Genomic DNA, 21,977 nt, shown 5'->3' on the forward strand with positions numbered 1-21,977 from the left:
GTACTGATGGTGTAAGATGTGTTTTAATGTACATGTGCGGGGGAAGGGATGGTGTGAGAGAAGAGCTTGTGAGAAAATAATCCAATTAGTCAAGACACTACAGTGGTGGTGTTATTTGTTCGACCGACTCTTATTGCACCTCCAGTGTCATTGTGTCATTTTACTGAGCTGGTCACACGTTGTTCAGCGTTCCTTTTCATGGTATTTGACGCTAGTGTTCAAAGGCTACGTCTGGCTTTAGGAATGTTTGGAATGAGTTTAGAGTGTCAGGGTAACCTCAAGAATTCCTTGGGATTCTATCCTTGACCTCATGAATGATTTTAAAATAGCTTCCTTGAGCCCCCTTAATGGCACATACAGTAAGAATAGAGAGAGAAAAAAAGATTGACTTTACATAATTACAGACTTCTTAATCGTCTGTCTTGATAGTGAGACTTGATTTTAATGTTTACATCTGAAAGGTTTGTGTGCACAAAGGCGTGTGTGGTGGATGAATAGCCGAAGTATATCACTGGTGTTTTGACCACCAAGCTTACACCTTTCTGTAGACATGGAGTCTTTAAACCTAGAAGGATAAAGTTCTGTAAACTGATTCGTAATCAGCATTCCCAGATTCCAATCAGCACCTTTACTGCCGCTTTTCTGGCTGCTTGGAGATAAGGCCAGTATTTGGAGTCCAGTTCCAACTCCAAATGCTTTTGTGAGCATTCTGCTTTTCTGTTTCGCTTAGACCTTGCTAGCGACCTGTCGAGACCTTGAAACACGAGTCGTCCCAATCAACATATTGCCAGGACCGAACAAGAAAAAAACAGGGACTGGAGGTCTGGTGGGGACAGGGAGGGAGGGAGGGATGGATGGATGTTTGCGGAGATAAGGCGGTGTGTGATTTAGGGAAGTTAGAGTTGGATAAGTGGCCAAACTCCACCCTTCGGGAGTCGTGCGTGGTGTGGTTGCAAGCCAACAGCAAAGACTTTATGAAAGCTCGTAAATGTTCCTGTGGACAATAGTAGGAAATAAAGAGGAAGCACACATGATATTTAGTGTAATGGACTTATCCGAGACTTTTCCAAGGAATTGTTGAATCACTTAGTGACTTGATGCTGAGGTTGGAAATGTTATCACTTGTTTGAAATTACCTGACAAAATCTGGTTGTCAGATGTACAGTAATGAAGAACAATGCCATTTATTTTCAGACAGTTCTTCACGTGTGAACAGTCTCCACAACAGGATGCAATCAAGCTGATAGTCATAAAGGTCTTCTCTTAAATGGCCACCCTCAGCCCTTGTGATCCTGTTTTCGACATGCTGACGTAATGTTGCAAGGCCTGTCGGGTAGATCTCCATTGTAAAGTCCGCACCATTGCGCACTTAACAAAACAGTGAATCGAGGGTTCATTGGAGCCACATGAGGGTGCTTTATAAGCATCCTTCTTAATCATAAAGTGTCCACATAATGCTCCATTTAAGATGGGCAAACATTTTTCCTGATAAGCAGTTCTTTAGTTGCATGTGTGATATGGTTTTATGACAATTACCGGTTGTGAGTCATGAATTAGCTTTTTCGAAATTATAGGTGTTTCTGAAATAAAGTCCCTGCTCAGTTAGTGTCTTATGTCTGTACTTGTTAGCAAAAGGGGAAAATATTTTTACAGATGTTGGACCTTCTAATTTATTTCTATGACATCAATTGGAGGATGTTTTCCTGTGCATTCAGACACTAAACTTTCGCTACCGTTCCTTGACTCATCACAAAAAGTGTTTTTTTCAAGTCCGCTACAGTGATATGACTCATTAGTAGCTTTGAAATGACTTGTGGTTCAGGGTTTGAGGCTATGACTTCATTACTGCTAGTGTCTCCACTTGTTTATAAGGGGAAGTCTGCACGAAGCAACCGAGTAGACCTCCCGTATGCCATCCCTGGGTGGCTTGGTCCCAGGTTGTGGTGGAGCTTGAGTAAGGGTGACTGAGAGAAGGACATCTGGGTGGACAGAATTATAGAGTTGGGAAAAGGACTGAGGAGCCCAGTCAGACAGTGGTACTAATTGGACAAAAGCCTGGCAAATCTTTAATGGGGAACTGTGTCATGCCAGCACCATACTGGTCATGTGCACCTTTAATGTCTGAGTGAGCAGATTCAATCCACCCATGGCCACCTGGAGACAGCGTTCCACTAAATCAGAGTCATTTATTTACCCACACCACAGGAAAAAGCCCCCTGTGATGAGTGAATGTATATTTAAGCCCACACAGTGCTTTCACCATGCCAGCTCTACACAGTAGCGGTGCAGTAAGGCAAAGCTGTGGGTTAACCGGTGGGCTTGGGTTCAGTGAAAAGTGAACAGAGGTTGTTTGAGCTCAGATGTATTTTAGAACATGCATCCTGTGCATCTTCAGCCAAAGTGTCTGTGGACAGGAGCTTGTCCAAGATACCTCCTTCACGAGAAAAGCAGCTTTGGATGTTTTCTGGAAATGGGCAAGCTTAGATATGTTTAGACTGGCACTTGATAGTGGAGAGCAAGTATGAGGTTATGGACAAGCTCTGGTCGGCATTCTCCATAATTCTCCCTCATTCTACATTCATGCATTTGGCAGACGCTTTTATCCAAATGCATTTATGTCTTATCAGTTCTTGCTTTCCTTGGGAATCTAATATATGACCTTGGCATTGGCATGCTCTACTATTTTAGCTACAGGAACTCATTCTTGCTCTCGCTCTCCTTATTCAACCTTATTCTCATTTATTCTCTGATCTCCAATATTCTAGGTTCTCATCTATTCTTCTTCAGTCTCCATTGTTCTACTTTATACATTCCTGCTCTTTCTCATTCTCCTTTGTCTTGTAGTTCTCCATCATCTTCCTTGTTCTCCTTCGTTCTACTTTCATGTCTTTTATTTCTTCCATGGCTCCTTTTGTCAGGTCCAGCCAAAGACCACAAAAGTCTGGGTAACGTGAGAGAGTGGTGAGAACTGAGATGTTTTAAGAGTTCTGCTCATTATTTCTGTGTGTGGTTAACCGTTCCCTCAAACCTCACTACTACTTCTTCTTCTGAACGTCTGCAGATGAGGGGGATTTTGACGGAAGGCCCATTTGAGGTCTTATAACGGTTTAAAGAACAACTTGCACCAAGTTTAATGTTGTCCTGCACCCCTTTTTGAATTGGCTACTCTTAATTTGAGTGAAAGACCCTCACAGAATGATGTGCATTCAGGTGTCTGTGCATTTGAGAGAGAGGGTAACCCTCAAATTACCATATAGTGACCTTGAGGAGATTAAACCAATGAGATCTGTGAGGACAGACATCATTGTAAACTGGGACAACATGAGCTAAGTGACGTTAACCGGTTATACAAACGCATTAATAGCTACAGTTGTCGCCTTTTACCGCACAAGGAATTCTTCTAAGTGTGTAGGCACAGAAACTCTGACTTTAATAAGGTCTGTGTGAGTGTGTTTGTTAAGGGTGAGTGGATCTAATGGATTGGGCCATTGCTCACTCCTCTGAGGACTTCTCTTCCTCCATTAGACACTCGCTGGATTGAGGTTTCTAGAGCATCTGTGTTTTACTGATAGAGCCAGATATTTTCTCTAAGGGCTGGTTTAGAGTCTGTGTCTGTCATTGGTTTAGATTAGGGCTCAGGCCGGTCTGAGAACAGTGGCATGGCCTATTCATCAACCATTCATGAGTGAAATAGAATTGAGGAGGGTTTTTAGCCCAACGCACGGATGAAACACTTAATATTTTATGGTTGATTGGCAGAATTTGAAGCGGTTCTTTTAATGGGTGTCTTCAGGTATGTGTTTGTTTGTGTGAGTGCTACTGAGAGTGTGTGTTTGTGTAATGTAGGTCAGTAAGAGTGGAAGTGGTCTGTGCCAGCTCATGTAATTTGAGGTATCAGATGCTTCTATAATTCACAATACTGCCGTTATTCTGATGTAGCCTCATTTCATCTGGCTGCGCATCAGGAACACTGCTGCCTGTATCGGCTTGTCTGGAAGCTCTCACATACACACTCTTTTTGCATGTCTGTATGTACACATCCTGGCAACCTCATGCCAGACATCCTTTTAATGTATGAATGTGTGTTTGTGTCATTGGGAACACACCCTGCCCATATCTTTGAGTGAAATCAAAGCAGAGTTTCCAAACAGAAGCAGAGAACATAATTACATGCTTGCTTTTATCGTCATGGCGTTATAGCTGTACTTTTTGAACTGGTTTTGTTTCTGCGAGATTCTTGGCAGTTTAGAAGGGGCGGATTGAGTTTCAGCAGGTTTGTGTGATCCTGTTTGTGTTCTGAAGATTTTCTCTGATGCCTGAGACTCTGATGACAAATTGAGCAAAATAAAATGAGTGTTTATGACTTTTCATAGTTCCATATTAATAAGTGTGTTTTTATTTGTGTGTGTCTTTTAATGATATAAAACACATTGAAGCATTCTATGAAATCAGTGCATTACTATCTGTTACGTTCATTTTTAGCAAAGTCTGCAATAAGAGAAACAGAAGCTGACTGTTGGTAATGCTTCACAGGTCTTTTTAGCATTGACCGTATTAGACTTGTTTGCTATTTTTTGTGAGTATTACACACATGCAGTTATTATGGCATTAGCATAGTCTTGCAAAGCATCACCCCTTTTGAAATCAGTAAATTAACAGAATTCTCTGACGTAAACTGGCTTAAACAGCCAAGCTTTTTACATTAGCTTTAGCAGAACATCCGATCATTTACAAATTTAATCCACTTTATATCACTTTCTCTCTCAGTCTCATGTGTTCTTTCAGTATCTTGCACATCAGGTCGTGTGTAGAGGTCCATATGAGATGTGGCTGTTGTTTATCGTAGATGATCCGTGATCCATACGGACCAGTCCCTACGGTTCGGCAAGCATGTGATTCGCAGATTAACTGTTAAGTTTAACCAGTATGTTTTGTCTTCCCAAATTACACATTCAAGCAATTTCAGACCATTCAGATGAAGTCGTCGAATCAGGACTCGCGATTCAGACACCGCGTTTCAGACAACGCCTCAACGGATGAATACATACACACAAAGTTATGTGAAAATACCCGTTTTGGAAAGTATTCTGGTAAACACAGTAGGTTATGTCCATGTCTTAAGTTAACATACACAGCCGAAACAGAATGTGTGTCAGTATTAGGTCTGTGCATTTAGTTTTAAAGAGACAGCAGCCTAGAAATACCTACTTCTGTCTTGTTTGCTAATTAAACAACACCACAGTTTTAACAAAGGCTAATCTGTATTTAACTTTTGCAGTAAGAATTGTTGTTTTGCACATAATGATTACATTTCTGCACCTGAATACTACTGTTACTGTCTTTTATATAGCCTATATTTTTATGTTGTAGGCTGTTCATCTATGCTTGTAATTTGTACAATTGTTCTTGTTATATTACTGACTTTAATATTTAAGCTAGTAGTTTCTGCTGCGGTATAGAAGCTACTTAAAAGCTCACTTTAGTAATAAATGAAAAGCTTTTTTTTTTTTTTTTTGCTGATCTGAAAAATTATCCGATCCGTGACTCAAAATCCCTAGTATGATCCGAACCGTGAGTTTTGTTATCCGTTGCACCACTACGATCGAGTATCGAGTGGCACGGGACAGGATGGGACGTGTCCGCGCACCTTAATCAGCTGACATTAGCACTACTGTTCCCGCCAGCTCAGCCGGGATATAAAGAATAATCAATGCCAGATTATTTGCAGTGACCTTCCTGGCTTAAGGGACAGACTTTAATCCTGTTCGCGTATCGGCGTCATTGATCAGCTGTGCCCAGCTATAGTGTTGACCATAGAGGTGTTTCTTGGTTCGCGTGTGGCGCAGGCCAGCATGCCGAAGAAGAGATTTTGTGGGGAAAAGGTTGCCAGATGCTCTGTAGAGTAACAGTGCAGCTATTTTAGGAGGCTTTGATTAGGCTACAGTGACTCGGTGTACCGGAGAAGTGTTCTAGCCTGACCTCCTTCTCCCTGTCCTTTTTTATTTTCTCATTTATTATCTTGTATTGTCTCCACTCTAGCGGTTTAATGTTTTCGTTATGACTTATGGTTCTTCCTGAATTCGAAGCATTTTTCTCTCACCTTTTCTTCGCTGCGTCTCATGGTTTTCTCTCTAGATTTTCTGTATGCTCACTTTAATAAAGTATTGACTTATTTCAAGGCCACCTCTCTCTCTCCCTCTCTCGCTCTCTCTCTCTCTCTCTCTCTCTCTCGTGTGTGTGTGTGTTTAAATCTTGTGATCATTTACTCACTCATTGTTTCAAATCCTTATGCTGTTTTCTTTTTTTTCCCTCCTTCTTTTTCCTGTGGAACTCAAAAGGAAAGTTTAGAGGAATTTTTATGCAGCTCTTTTCAGCTCCAAATAATAACTCCTTTATATATTTTGCTCTTTATACAAAGTCTTCTAAGCCACACAACAGCTTTTTGGGAGGACAAGACTGAAATTTATGTAATTATTAAGGGATAATCTTATAATAGTCATCTCCAGTGTGCTTCTAATTGCTGTGACTGAACCATTAGTGAATCAAGTTAAGTGGTGAATCAGTGAAACGGTATAATATTTTCAGTTGCCTCTTTTTCCCTTCAGTGAAGAGGTTGACAGTTTACAAATCTGACTGAACATGTTGTTCACAATTCAGACTGATTTATTCACAGATTTGAAATGGTGTGAAGGAGTAGATAATGACTGAATTCTCATTTTTGGGTGAACCATCCCTTTCCTCCCTGTCCTTCATTAACAGGACCGGTGTGCCTGTCTGATGACCTGCAGTTTTCTCTCTCTCTCTCTCTCTCTCTCTCTGTCTCTCTCTTTTCTCTCTCTGTCTGTCTTTCCTTGAGTCCCACTTTCCTTTCTTGCAGTCTGACGTTCTGTCATCCCGGGGCTAAATTAGGTGAGGGAGTGCTCTCTGTGTGTGTGTGTGTGTGTGTGTGTGCGTGAGGGGTTGGAAGGAGGGCTAATAAAGCACTTCGCTCTCTGTACCTGCTGTCTCCCTCACTATGTTAACTCTCCATTTCTAGCTCAGGATCGTGTCTGTTATTATCCGACTCACATCAACAAGGGCTCATTTCAGTTTAGACCAGACAGACGGTGAAAATGGTGCTGTTAATGAGTAATACATAATTTAGCTATTGAGCTAGCTGTATAATGCTATATATTGATAATTGAATCATTGTGGCTTTAATGTACACTACCGTTCAAAGTTACAGTAAAAACGGTATTATTGTGAAATATATCATTACAATTAAACATTTCTAGCAGCCTACCTCTAGTCTTCAGTGTCACATGATCCTCCAGAAATCATTCTAATATGCTAATTTGCTGCTCAAGAAGCAGTTTGTATTATTATCAGTGCTGAAAATGCTCATGCTGCTTAATGTTTTTGCATAAACCATGATGATTTTAAAAGAACATCGTGTACTTGAAATATAAACATTTTGTAGCATTATGAATGTATGAAAAAAATATTAATTTCTTGCCGACTCTAAACTTTTGAACGGTAGTGTAAATTCATATTTTTAAAAGGTTTTAAAGTATTTAGGTTCTTGTGTTCTTATTTTCAGAATAGATCATCTTTACTTCATATAGGTTTATTTGTCATGAAGCAGTTCTTCAGTCGGATAATCCACTTCATAAATTTGGGTGTGAATGATTCATGTGTGATTCATTTGGAGCACTTTTAGATCCAACATGATCATTTTCTCTCAACCTCCTATCTAATTTAATTGCAAACTGAAATGTATCATGTGGCAGATTTTCCTTGGAGCTCCATTCATTGTCCCCGCAAAGGCAGTTATATATGTATATGTCTATATAATAATTTTTTAATTTTTATTTTTTTTACTTTGTCTACACATAGTTCTCATTTGGAAATGGAGAGTAGAGCATTCTGAGAATGAGAGATATATTGGCATGGGCTGATATGTAGTAGATGTGGCTTGATGGCCTCAATCTGATTCAAGCTTCCACAAGGCCTTCTCGAGAAGCCAAGTTCCTCTATTTCAGCAGGAAGACGGATAAACTCATCTTTCCCCTTTGTCTGTCCATATCTTTCAGGTTAAACAGACATTTATAACACTGAGCTGAAACGTGCCATGTCAGAATTGGCTTTCAATAGCCCAATCCTTCCATCCCATCCCTGTCCGGCTGTCTTTCCCTTCCTGTCCAGGGGAGATGTGTATGCTGAGTTATGTGTGTTTTCTCCTGGTCTCTGTAAACTCATTAGACCTTGTCTCCTGGCCGGGCTGAATGGATGGCTGTTTTTCTAAAGCACCCTCCCCTCACCCCAGTGCACCATCAGCAGAACGGCACTCTGTAAAAGACTGGCAGGACCGAGAGAGAGAGCAGGAGCGCCTACAGTCCTGGCAGGCGCCGGCCACATTATTGGCTGGCTTAATTGTGGACAGGAAATCTGGGAGTCGAGTATCCCATGTGACCCCCGTGGGATGATGTCTGGCACAGTGGAGCATTGTGGGAAGGGGAGGAGCTTGCACATATTCAAAACCATAGAGTTTCTAGGCTTGTTAGTGCTGGTTTATGGTTAGGCCGCGGTTTAAGCAGGAGTGTGACTGAACCATTAAAAACTAGTGGTGGTTTGTCGTTTATTTGGAGTCTTCAAAGATATTTCACACCTATATGGCGTATGTGTCATTCTCACCTCATTCACCTCTTGCTACCACTGTTTGGTTTTTATAAAAACAACAGTCAGTAGAGTGGTGCAGGGATTACGTGTTTTTGTAGGCCAAACTTTAGCGCTTCCAGCTAAATTGCCATGAAGTCAGTGTTTTTTTTTGAATGGGTTTTGATTAAATGCTTGAAATTTAGGTCTGTGGTTAACTCGAACTCAAGATATTTTCATGTTTTATTATACAGCATGCAATAAATCACAAATACCCCCACGTAACAAGTGGATAAATGGGACTACAGAGCTAAACTCATCTACTCAGTAGTCACTTTTACAGCCTCATTGTGTTTATAATCATGCTCTTGCACACTATTCTCAGGGAAAAAGTTTTTCTTTTGTAAGAGTCATAAACGTTCATTGGTCACGGAGCTTATTTATTTATTTTTTTACAATAATCCAAAAGCCAGTGGAAAAATCCCATTGGGTTTTTGTTGAAGAAACCAGGGTAATGCTAACTTGCAGGTTGGCCTACAAAAATATGCCATCATTGCAGCGCTCTATAGTGTAAGCACCAAGATGCTCTTAAAAGTATTCCTACTAACACAGATTCTCTGTGAATAACGTCTGTGGATGGCAGCGTTTTCTCTTCAGTGGTAAACAGAGGCTCTTTTTGTACTTCAGAAGTGGTGGCACCAGCTGTCTAACTGCTAATCTTTCTGTAATGGAAATTGACAAGGTACCAGCATGACTCGGTTTTGCCGTCTCGAGGGGTATTGAATGCTTGTCATATTTCTGCCATTTATTATTATTATAATTTTTTTTTTTAGAGCTGCACGCGCAAAGCTGGATTATATAGCCTGGTATACCATTTTCCCCCAAGACCTTTTTTTTTTCCTTATATGCTGAACTAAAAATATGTGCTTGTAACTACTGGGAGCTCAGTTAGCGAACAAAGGGAAGTTATTGTAAAGTTTGGTTGCAGGTAAAAAAAACTAAAACCAAGGAAATTGTTTTATGGTCGGGAATAAATCATGAACAAATTTTAAAAGACAGGATTTAAATGGAGTACGATAATATGGCTCCAACTAATGAGTGCTACTGGTTGTGATTTGCTAGATAGGGTACAAAACATCTTTAGTTGTAGATCAGCTTTGCATTTAATTTAAAACAAGGGACCAATCCTAACCTAAAGCACAGAGATGTAAATCATCTGTCGGCTGATTTGCCTAGAATGTGTAAGAACTGGGGTGCAATCACACACCAGCCACTACATACAAACTCAACACACATTATTCATCTCTTCTGTTTATTTCAGACCAACTTTGCTGGTCTGTTTATTTCTAAATTAGACTCCTCTCCATGACCAAGAGGGTTGTATGCCCCGTCATGTACCCAGAACGCAGGGAGCAGACCCTATATGATTTCAGCTGACAGGTGCTGGCCTCATCCACAACGTTTGGCTTCGACTACACTCATGAATCAACGTGTCACGTCACGCCAAGGCGTTCCAGCGGCTAACGTGCGAATTTAATAGGAATGGCATGTGCTTCATCCACGTGCTACGTTCGTTTATGGTTTACAGTGACGCACAGACATGTAATGACGATTAGGCTATACCGGTTTGACAAGATAAAGTGGTAGTACAGTGGTAGTACAAGATAGTGGTAGTTGCATAACTCAGTGTTTATGTGTGTTCGGGGATGGGTTTTGGTTTGTTTTTATTCGTTATTGTTTTAAGTGCCAAGAACACTAATGGCAGATGCTACAATTCAAGTTGAAATATCCAGTTCTTAACAAAGGAATAATTCAAAACATTAAATAATCATTCAGTTTTAGGTACTGAGATATGTGGGACACTGTAAGTGTGATTTACTTTCAAAATCATTTTGAATAAAGTGAGGTAAAAATTTGGACTACAAACCGGTGTGTTTACAATTACAATATACAATACAATTTGTTTAAGAAATACCGTTTTGCAGTTTTAGTGTCAATATCACATTGAAGTTGCAAATGACTGTGTCCGATCTTATAATAAAAGTAAGGTGGGTACAACAACTGTATCTCTCCATTCATATACTAATTCTACAAAAATGTGTATTGCTCTTTTTTTTTATGAGCTTAACCAATATGAGTTTGAGGCAGGACTATCTGTCCAACCAATACCAGACGTGAGTTTTTGGAGGAAACCTGTTTGAGACTGTTGTTCTTTTATTTTACTTCCTTTACTAGATATTTATTTTGCATACCACACACTTTCCCAGTTTCCCTTGACATTTAGCCTGTGCCTGGGCTAGTTTGGCAGGTTGTTTACATACTGCCATATTTTCTGATGGTCTGTCCTATGCCAGATCAACTCTTCTCACTCAAACCTACACAAATGTAGGTATCAGGAAATGACTCAGACGTTCTTCGCACGCATACGTATTATGGTTCAGTTCCTCAGAGTATGTGTACTAACTACTAGGTACTAGTCTTGACATTCCTGTTTTTTGGTCTCTTCTCAGTCACCTAGATACCTGATGTGTTTTGGCCAGGTAGAGTTTCTGTTTGAGATCCTGCTGTCAGAGTTGGGAAAGATCTTTTCCACTGGTTTAAGTTTAAAGCCGAGGAATCCGCAGCTGCACAAACATGCATCAGAAATGGAGCACGTGGTGGCAGAGACATGGCTCAGCACTTTGAAGTCCTGTCAGCTCTGCAGGGTCCGGTTTGTTTCGGACTTGCCAAGTGCACAAACAGAAAGTGATTTCTCTTTAGGCTTTGGAAAAAATAGTAACCTGAAAATCGAAATTCAGTAGTTTTTTTTTAAGTCAAAAATATTACTTAACGTCACGGAATCAACAACCTAATTCATTTATACCAAAAAATGATTTCTGAATGGGTTAAATCAGGAATAGAATAGTTAGAAATAGCTCAGGATGCTACTTTTTATAGTGTGCTTCATTATATGTGTTTTTGATTTAAAGATGCATATCATGCATTGAGAATTTTTTTTTTAGTGAAACTAATATTTGGGTAGATTGTACTATTCAATACCGTTAATTTTTGGTTTAGATATAGCATTCGTCCTTTCAAAATAAGTGGTTTACAATTGCTATGTCAATTAGCCCAGTCTTTAAAATATACATTCTCATTGGCTTAAAAGACTCAAAACCCAGAAGTGATGTGAATGTGTGACTCTAGTCCAGATATTGACGGCCTCGCTTTCCTTTTGAACTCTGCTAAATGCATAAATGTAAATGTAAATGTAAACTCTTGAACACTGCAGGCTTTCAGCCCTCCCCGTCGTGAAAAAGATGGCAGCCGTGCGCGACACCTGCGAGCGAGTGGAAAGCACACTGGTACGGCTGTAGACTGCTTATCCTGCTACTGGCTTTACCCTGTTGCCAACAGCCGCTGCTGTGGAATAATGCCAGTGTGCAACTGAGAAAAAGGGACGTACAGAGAGAGTCTTTGAGAGAGTTTTTCAATTGTAAATCAAATGTAAAGCTAATTTTAGTACATTTTGAACATTGTGAGTGATTGACTAGACATTGGAAGAGGGTTTAATGGAAAAGCCCGTCAGGACATCGCACTGCCGATGGTGGTTTAGCAGCTACTCACAAATAAACACTTAAACCGCACACGCATGTCTGTAAGCATTGTTTAAATGTGGAATATTTAAGCTTTGACACCGATCATCACTCAACATTCAGCTCCAGATAAGCGGGGTCAGAGGTCACGTGAGCTAGAATGACACAGAAAGAGTCTCTTCTTACACCCTTAAGGAAGGAGATGGAGGAAAAAACAATAGATAAAAATGAAATGAATGATGAGGTCTGGTCATTCTGGTCATTGTTGACCAAATCACTCTATTTTGTGTTCACCGGTTCTTTCCGGCACATGTTGGAAAGGACATTGTTTGGTAGGCCTTTTCTCCAAAAGAACCTCAGACAGAGGAAGTCAAGGTCTTCACCGCCAGTCATTCATCATAACCACCAGAATCTGGCATTACTGTCCTGTTCACTTATTGTTGCACTGAATGAAAGCTCTTTCCAAAATAAGTAAACTTCTTGAATTAGCAGTGTTTGCTAAGGCAAGCATCTCTATTACTATTATTCATACTAAAATTCAGCACACAGGCCTGAATACCTCAGTTCTCCCTCACTGAGAAGAGGTATTGCTTTTCTTGTGGAGAAAAAAATGCACCTAATAGTATTAAATGTGAACTTGTAGTATACTTCAAATATTTAACAAGATTTTAAGATAATGTTAATGAAGATAATGTTATTAAAAGATTTTTAGATAATGTTAATGAAATAAAAGGGATATAAATAAATTGGAGAACAACTGCACACTCACTTAAGCATATTTATTAACCAACGTTTCGGCTAGTAGCCTTTTTCAAGGTATAATGAAATAAAAGGGCACTTAAGCATACTTAACAGATTACAATTTCACTTTTCTTATTGTTTAAAAGGAGCACTTTGTAATAATGTCCAATTAAAAGTTTGACTAACGTATTTTAGTCTCAAAACGGTTATTTCTCGATCTGAGTCAATCTGAGTCAGGCCTGGCTTGCCTTTGCACGCTGGTATTAATTAAGTGCCATTTTTTTTTTTAAACAAGGTGAGCGTAATCGCTCTTGTCAGGGGGCTTCGCCACAATTCAAACTCAGTGTTATTGTAATTGGTTCAGTAGTAGAGCGAGTGAGGGCCAAGCAACGTGTGTGTGTGTGTGTGTGTGTGTGTGTGTGCGTGCGTCATATGCTAATTGCACATTTGCACCACATTTTTCTCACTGTAGTTGTTTCTCTAAAGGTGCTGATTTCCCCCTCACCGAATATTTAGTTCAAGTTAACACCTGCAGCGCTGGTGATCGCACCCTCTGCTGGGACCGTCGGCTCTTCTTCACTTTACTTCAACAAATACAATCCCATCATGATTATTGGAAAGCAGCACTGTGACTTTTTCTGACATTTTGAAGGCTGAATGCGACCACGTAATATGTTGGATAAATGTTGTGGGGGAACTCTATAGATTAAAGGGCAGAGAGGGGTAGCCTTTCCGAACCTTTCTTTATTCCCAAAGTCCATCCTTTTGGGATGTATGGGGGATTGTGGGACCCCAAAGGGATTCTTCATTTCATTTTTTTCTTTCTTTTCTTTCTTTCTTCATGAAATCCACACCACTTTGTCATGCAAAGGCTCTTTTCTTTAGCGGGGGATGAAGAGGGGGCCGCGGGGGGTGAGATCAGCCCGAAGGGGAGGGGCTAATTCATCCACTCCTCATAATCAATCTTGATTGACAGGGCCTTTGAGCACTGGAGCTTAGCCATTCGCCGCAAGCTGTCTGGTGGGCGTGACCTCTCACACCAGGACCACCTGGCTGCCCTGACCCCTCACACCCACGCATGGACACCCCAACACGAGCGTGACTGCTACTTCCTCTCTGCTTAATCACGCTTTGTTTGCAAAAAACATTTGCTTAAGTAAATGTAGAGATCCTTTAATAGGTTTCCAGTGAATGAATAAACAGGAAACACCTAGTGTTAGAACGCACATAAAATAAACATGTAGTTTATTTTATTTATTATTATTTTATTTAATTAATTTTATTTATTTATTTATATTTTCCTTAATGTAGTTTTTTTGTACATAATTTGTATGCTAATATTAACACACACACACAGAGAGAGAGAGAGAGAGAGAGAGAGAGAGATATTTATATACACACAGGGTCCTTAGCATGGAAAATTAATATTTACTGACATGATTTATACATTGATTTATACCTGCCAAATGTATGATTTCACTAGATAAATGCAAATATCATTTCATGTATGGCCTTAGACCAAGTTCATTGAGTTTAAACAGACTCTTTACTGTAACTACCAGACGTGTGTCAGACTTCACACTCAGCAGGGACAATCCTTTCGCTGTCCTTTCCTCACACGTTCTTTAAATCCTCCTCCCCATGTGCTTCTCCACATAGCGTTATATCTCGCAGCCCATGGCGTGCTGTGAATTTGTTTTGTCGTGTCTTGTAACTACCTGCTTACTTTGACAATTTAATAGATGAGCGGAAAAGCCACAATACTAGAGAGATTTCATTTTCTATTGGACTGAAATTGGGTTGTTATGTCAGAGAGAATAAAGCCATCTCTATGGTTTGTGATAATAAAATGGCCACAGCGGCGATATGAAGTGCACAGTTGCCGTTACATGCCCCCTCTCACCCAGTACAAGCCTTTTTATGTTAGAGTGTTTCTCTCGTAAAATTTATTTGCTTCATTCAGTCACATTGGGCCTCTTTTATGTTCTGTTCAATGATGTTTTTGGTTTGTTCCTGTCTGGTATGCTTGATGTCTACGTTATTAATAGTCATGAAATCACTAGTTGCCCACAACTTATTTGTAAAAGTTATAGGCCTATTGTATGCATTGTGAAATGTGAATTGTAAAGTTGCCTTAAGCTGAGTAGCTTTGTATTTGTTCTTATTGGCTTTTATTCAAATAAGAGATGGTAGTATTTTGCTTCAGTATTTGTGTTTATTTTTGTTGTTATTTTTGCCTTGTGATTGTTTTTTGTTGGTTAGTCTTTGGTTTAATTTTTGTTTTGTTTTGTTTGCTTGTTTGATTTTGTGATTTTTATTTGTTTTGCTTTGTTTTATTTTTGTTTGCTTGTTTGGTTATGTTTTGCATTTTTGTATTCGTGTTGTTTGTTTTGTTTTGCTTTTTGTTTTTGTTTTTATTTAAAACTGTAAATATTTGTTTTTCCATCACATATCACCAGGGCAGTGAGAGAGACAGTAGAAAATGATGAGAAAAGATGGGGAACAGGATTGGGAAAATGTTGCAAGCTGGATTCAATCTGACTGTTCAGCCTACATGAGCACCACAGCTTAGTATGAAAGAACGTGTGCTAACAGCGGAGTTATTCAAGACTGGTTTTAATGTGTATTCAGTCTTCCCTCAGATTGTTTTTATTAAGAAAGATTGTTGCCCATTTGCTGATGGTTTGTGTGTGTGTGTGTGTGTGTGTGTGTGTATAGTGGTCGACATATGTTTACCTCGACCCCTGTTGCTCTCAATTAATCCTGGCCCATATGTATCCAGGGTGAATAATAGAAGCTGCTAGCATGTGTGTTGTGTGTTAGTCAGGAAATGCTTCACATCTGTGTGTGTGTGTGTGTGTGTGTGTGTACAGCACACAGGAACTCTACGGGATCTGGCTGGCGCTTCTGCTGTCTGACCTGCGCTGGGTTGATGGGGCAGGAGAGAATTTAATTACATCACTCGTAAAGGACAGAGTGGAGGGTGTAGATGCAGTTATGGAGTGTGTTTGTGTGTGCATGGTGGATTCAATAACGGCACACTCACAGGTTAACTAAAGGGAACAGGACAGGTTAGCTGATCTCAGACATCTATGACTAGGATCATAACCGTTTAACCCGCTGCTTTCAAGCGAGTTATTCAATGACACTAGAGTCCTGTGCTGTAAAACTCTTCTGTGGCAGCTGTAACTATCACATAAACGGACTCATTTGCATTTAAAAATAGAGGTCATGGAGAGTAGATGTTCCTGAGCTAATTATTGGTAAGGCTAATCAAGTAATTAGCATGTCAGTGAGATAATATTTGCGTAAGGTGTTCATCGTGTGTTTATTGCAGGATAATAACCGTTCTTTGCCTGGTATACTGACAACAATGTCAGTGTTGCTGGTAAACCAATATGAATTATGCAGAGGATGGGTGACGATGACTGATAAAATGCCTGTATATCATGTGTATTTTGTACACAGTATGATATAAAGTTATTGATAGTAAGATATTAAAATATATTTCTGAAATTAATTGTAAATTTAAGCTATCTTTTGTATTATGTTATGTATTATATATATTGTAACTGTATAATAATATTGATAGTGGGATTTAATTTCATTAGATTTATTTATTTTAAATGTTTTTTTTGCATTAATACATATATTTATTTTAACATTAGTTTAACATAATTTATTAATTTATTTAATTAGAATTTTTTAATTATTATTATTTTGAGTGGGACACAAACTGAGGAAAATTACGAAATGATTTAAATTGTACCATGTGATGCGATATAAATGGTATTAGCTAACAACTGACATTTCTACTGTTGTATGGTTTATATATATATATTGCTGTATCGCATCAGCCTAACCTATATATCAGTCAAATTTCCCATTGTCTCCTGTGTGTTTGCTGCATGTCTCGAAGGTGTAATGTTTCCTCCATAAACAGAAGGGTGTTTTAGGTGCCTCAGACGCCGGGCCGACTTGCCCTCTTCTTTGTCTTGTGATTGACATGTGGCCCGGTGTGATGCGGCGTGCCAGGCATGTAGGTAATGAAGCGGGGAAACGCTCCTGAAGGGAGCGCTTGTTACTCCCTGACAGTTAAAGCACCACTCGCTCTGCCAAGGTGTCCAAATAACAGAGCTGATGTATATTTATGAAGCTTGTTAGAGGTGGAGTGAGAGAGAAAATGGAGGAGAGAGAGAGAGAGAGAGAGGAAGTGTCTGTTCAGAAAGAGGGCTGGAAGGTTGGCATAATGTTTCTCTAGGGTTGGGCTGGACTTCTTAGTGCATCTTTAATGTTTATGGTTGAGCAAATAGACCTGGTGCTGTTTGTGACCCTATTTGAGATTTTATTTTTTTTTTTCATTCTTGTGTGCAAAAATAACCTCAAGCTGTTTTTTTTTTTTTGTCTCTGAAGATTCTGCCACAGTTGAATCAAAATGAACTCCTTTATTCCCCAAAATGTTTATAAATGCGCATATATATATATATATATAAATAAAATGTGTGGGTGTGCATAATAGTAACAAAAACAATTTATATTACAAATAAATGGAAACAAATTCTAAATTAAAGTACTAAGAAATTCTCAAATAAATGCGTAACTCAATAATTAAAAAAGATCTAAATGAAGTCAAATGACATTGCTATTTATTTGCTATTAATTAATTATTTTATTTATTTTTCCAGCCTTAGAAAACATTTTTCCTGACATAGCTAATGCTGTGTGGTTAAAAGTAAATTTAACCAGTAATGTTAACAGCCTAATTATTCATGATAAACTCAAATCTTGATAAATTAAGTCAAGTGAAATCTATATTATTCCAGCTGAATATTCAGGTTCACTTTGAAAAATGTTGCAATGCTGTTGTGCGAAATGCATTATGCAAAATAAATAAATTAATAATAATAATAAAATAAACCTCATTCTTAATGCAAAAACCAGTTAAGTTGGTCAAGATGGGTTTTAGACCATATTAGCAGATTTTTTGCTAGTCCAGGATGGTCTAGTAGTTCATACGGTCTCTTTTTAAGGCGCTTTTGATATGTGTAAATGTCTGCCTCTAGTCCAAACCAGGTAAACAGATAATCCAGTCATCTAGGCTAGCCAATGACCAAAAACGACCAGTTTGGACCAACTAGAAACAATCTTACTGCAGTGGTTTTAGCTGGTTTTCCACATGAGGATCTTATCCTCTAAGATCACGTGAGATCTGGTTTTTGATGATCTCTCAGATGGTTTGTGTCAGTCTGTTAAAGTGCAGTCTCACAAGTTCATAATGTGCCGTCTCTCGGCGTTCAGCCCCCAGCTGTCCAATTTGTCTCCCAGCGCATGACTCAGGAGTGTGGCCTGGCATAAACACCTCTGTGTGTCTTAGAGAGAGAAATTTGACGAGATTGTGCCAACCTCAGAAGGGCATCCCAGGACGTGGTGCTTTGTTTACCCCGCTGCCATAAAACCCTCACTGAGCGACACCGTGGTGTTAGCTAGCTCTCTCAGCGCTGCAGTTGCTGCTTTCTTGCCAATGCTTTGGAAAATATTTACAGCAGCTGTGAGTAGAGGAGCTAATTCTCGCACGCCGCGCCGCGCTCACAAGCTTCTCAGCCCCATACAGGGCACACATTGTCCTCGCTCTGTCTGTCTGCGGCTCTTTTCTCTCCTCATTTCAAAATGTCTTTCTCAAAATTCACCCCAAAACAAATCGCTTACTTAAGCACTTTTAAGTGGCAGGGGGAAAAAAAGATCATCAGTCTAAATGCTGAGGTTTAATGGAGGCAAAACTGAGTTTTCTTTCTCAGATTCTAGTCTGTTTATCAGATAACTTTGTTGAAAATTGTTTCCAATCCTGTCCCTGAAGTGTAAGTTTTGACTTCAGATTTGCCTGCTGGCACGCTGTGACCTGCGGAGGCCGATGTCAGCACCACAGCAAAGAAAACTGCTTTACTTGAGTTTTGTTGTGTTTGCTGTATTCGTTAAGTGTGATGAGATCAATGAAAACATGCTTGCATCAGTCTAATGCATTTTTTTACTGAATTTGCCAGAGCAGCTGATGAATGAACTCACTAACATCACTCATTAACTCGATGTGTGGCAACACATACATATTTACACATGGGTATACATGCAGTAAATTAGTATTGAATAGAGTAATTTCTGTGCCACTAGCATCACCAAACACAACTGAGAGTGAAAGTCAAAGAAAAGTCTATTTAACTTAAATAGATCATTATTACCAGGAATAAAATAAAACACTTTTTAAAATAGTTAATAAATAAATAAATAGTTCAACTTTAAGCATCCAAAATGAAATTAAGTCACACTCTTTTTTTTTTTTTTTTTTTTTTTGTCACCAAGAGATGGAGTCTCACATATGATGCTGGAGTGTTATTTTAGAATTTATATAATGATATAGTAGTAATTAAAAGAACAAAAAATAAAATAATCATTTGCTCACCCTCAGGTTGCTTCAAACCTGTATTAGTTTCTTTCTAATACACAAAAGAAGATATTTTGAAGAATGTTGGTGACCAAACAGTTGACCGAAGCCATTGACTTCCAGTATTTATTTATTTATTTATTTATTTTTCTTGGCTGCCATCAACAATTTGGTTACAATTTAGTTGCCAAGGCAACTTCTCATTTCTGTTTACATTTTGCCTTTATTTTAGCTTTATTTCAGTTAAGGAAAACTATTTTTACTAGCTTCAGTTTGTTAACAATAACAGCACTGGCTGATACTTATGCTTTCTCACGAGTATAGAAGAGAAAAACAGCTTTAGATATGTGTAAAACTGTCAAAAGTATATATTTTTAATAAACACCACTTGCAAACCTTGGCCTAAAAATAGTGAAAAATGGAGTTTAAAAATATAGAACATATTTTCTCAGTTCATTCTGCATTGGCATAAAGTTAATTTTGAACTTCAGCTTAAACTAGAGTTTCCAGACATCTTGAGAATATTGTGGTGCAGTGGCTTATTCTTGGATTTTATTGATGCTCGTTGACAAAGAGAGATGTTTTACAGTTGTCTTAAGTTGTCATTCATGTTAAAAAGTGAATCCCCAGTATTTTAGTGCTGAACTGTCAGAATCGGCTGATAATTCAGTGGATTTGCAGTGGTTATGAGTTTATGAGCATATTTCATACACTTTATGACTGTGGTTTATAGACTGAAATAAAGGTCCAGTTCTTCTGTTATTACTCTGTAAATGGGATTGAGATGTTTTAGCAAAGACATTTCTTTCGACTTCTGACTGTCTGAGTCAGATTTGGCCAGTGTTAGCAGAAACCTGCTTTACTGTCCCCTCACGTCCTCACAGACACACACACGCCCACACACACACACGCTCACACACGCGCACACACACACACACACAGACACAGCTTCTGGCACTCCTCCAGTTGGCAGGCGCTGGTACTGAGGTAACAAGCTAACTTTGGTCAATTACACCAGAGTCACAAAGAGCAAATGAGGAAACGGATGGAGATACTGAGAGGAGCAGAGGTCAGGGCCACGGAGAAGTGCATGTAAGACACGTTGTTGTGAGCAGGACACTCACTTCTTTTTCAGGGGGAAAAAGTCATTTGAAGGAAAGGTAAAATGCCATTTTAATGCTAAATTTTCAGAATGTCCAATATTTTCTTGGTGACTTTCTTTGAGTGAGAGATTTATTTTGCTGTAGTTGTTTAATAATTAACATTTTAAATGTATTTAGCATCAGTGTCTCTGATTAGTGGAGGAAAAAAACAAAAACTGCCTTTTAAGCCATTTCAGAGCAAGTGCTGCATAGAAGTGTTTTTTTTTTTTTTTTTTTTTTTTTAAGGAAATTAATACTTTTATTCAGCAAGATGCATTAATTTTATCAAAGTGCATGCATTTTTAATCGTACAAAAGATTTATATTTCACATAAATGCTTCTATTCATCAAGGTATCCTAAAAATGTATCACTGTTTCCACAAAGCACTATGCTGTATTTTTGATCAAATAAATCAGACTTGGTGAGCAAAAGAGACATCTTTTGAATGGTATTGTCATATATATGTCAAAATATTTTTCTCCCTACCGTGATGCAGTCAGCAACCTCAGAGTCTCAAACCAATTCACCACACGGAGATTGGTGTGACACAGGCACAGCATGCACAGTAAATTTGTTTCTGTGTTTGCATTCATGGCACATCTTTCATGTTAAGTAATGATTTTATAGTAAATCCCTTAACATCACGTCACTGTTAGGAGTGAGAAAACAACACCTGTATCTGCTGTAGTCAAACTATTCCACATTCTCTGGGGGAAAATTCTTAGATAGATTGTTCCATATTCAGTTATATTTCAGTGTCTTGTATGTGTGCGAAGATCTCAAACAACTTTAAGCTCTCATTTAAGCGGCAGCACTCAATCTCCTCATCACCCACTTAAGCTGAACATTCTCTGCTCTGCATGCCATTTAATGGCCGCACTTAGCCTGACATACGCTGTCCAGCACGAACGTATTGATTGTACATGATATGGATTGCTTTTTGAGCGCCCAGAGTCTCTCGGGTGGCTGAATTGACTGTTTTTCTTTTTTTCTGAAGTCCTTGTCCTTTCTGCAGCTTTTGAAGACCCAGTGAAGATTGTGGTCTCGAGAACATAATATATTCCTGATTAGCATGAAATTGCTTTGTGGAGAATTTAGAATTTTATTATGCCTCTTCCTTTCTGAAAATAATAAACTTTGTAAGTGAAGGAGTGTTTTAACAGCTGACTTTTGCTAAGCGGCAGTGAGCGTGCTTTGTTTACTTGTTCTGACTTCTTCTCTGTAGTTACCCTTATGTTAGCAAAACCATGTGTTTCCTTGCACAGATTCCCCAAACCCTGCGCCGCCAGCTTAAACTCTTACATATGACTCAGAGTAACTCATGTTTGTCTCTGTGTGTGGGGGTTTGAGCATTAAGAGCTTCTGCTAGTTCTGCACGTGATCTTTAGAGGCCAAAACTGAACAAGGCATTCTAGGATACATGAAGAGAGATTATAGTTGACAGTTCTGGA

The 21,977-nt window shown here is 39.0% G+C and overlaps 1 protein-coding gene across 2 annotated transcripts in view; it reads left to right on the plus strand.

Annotated features, from left to right (window-relative positions):
• The window catches only part of jarid2b (jumonji and AT-rich interaction domain containing 2b), a 114,709-nt gene that overhangs the window by 23,510 nt on the left and 69,222 nt on the right, over positions 1-21,977 (plus strand). The gene's annotated exons all lie outside the window — the stretch shown is intronic.

Source organism: Onychostoma macrolepis, chromosome 19, assembly GCF_012432095.1.
Source record: "Onychostoma macrolepis isolate SWU-2019 chromosome 19, ASM1243209v1, whole genome shotgun sequence".
Classification (NCBI taxonomy): domain Eukaryota; kingdom Metazoa; phylum Chordata; class Actinopteri; order Cypriniformes; family Cyprinidae; genus Onychostoma; species Onychostoma macrolepis.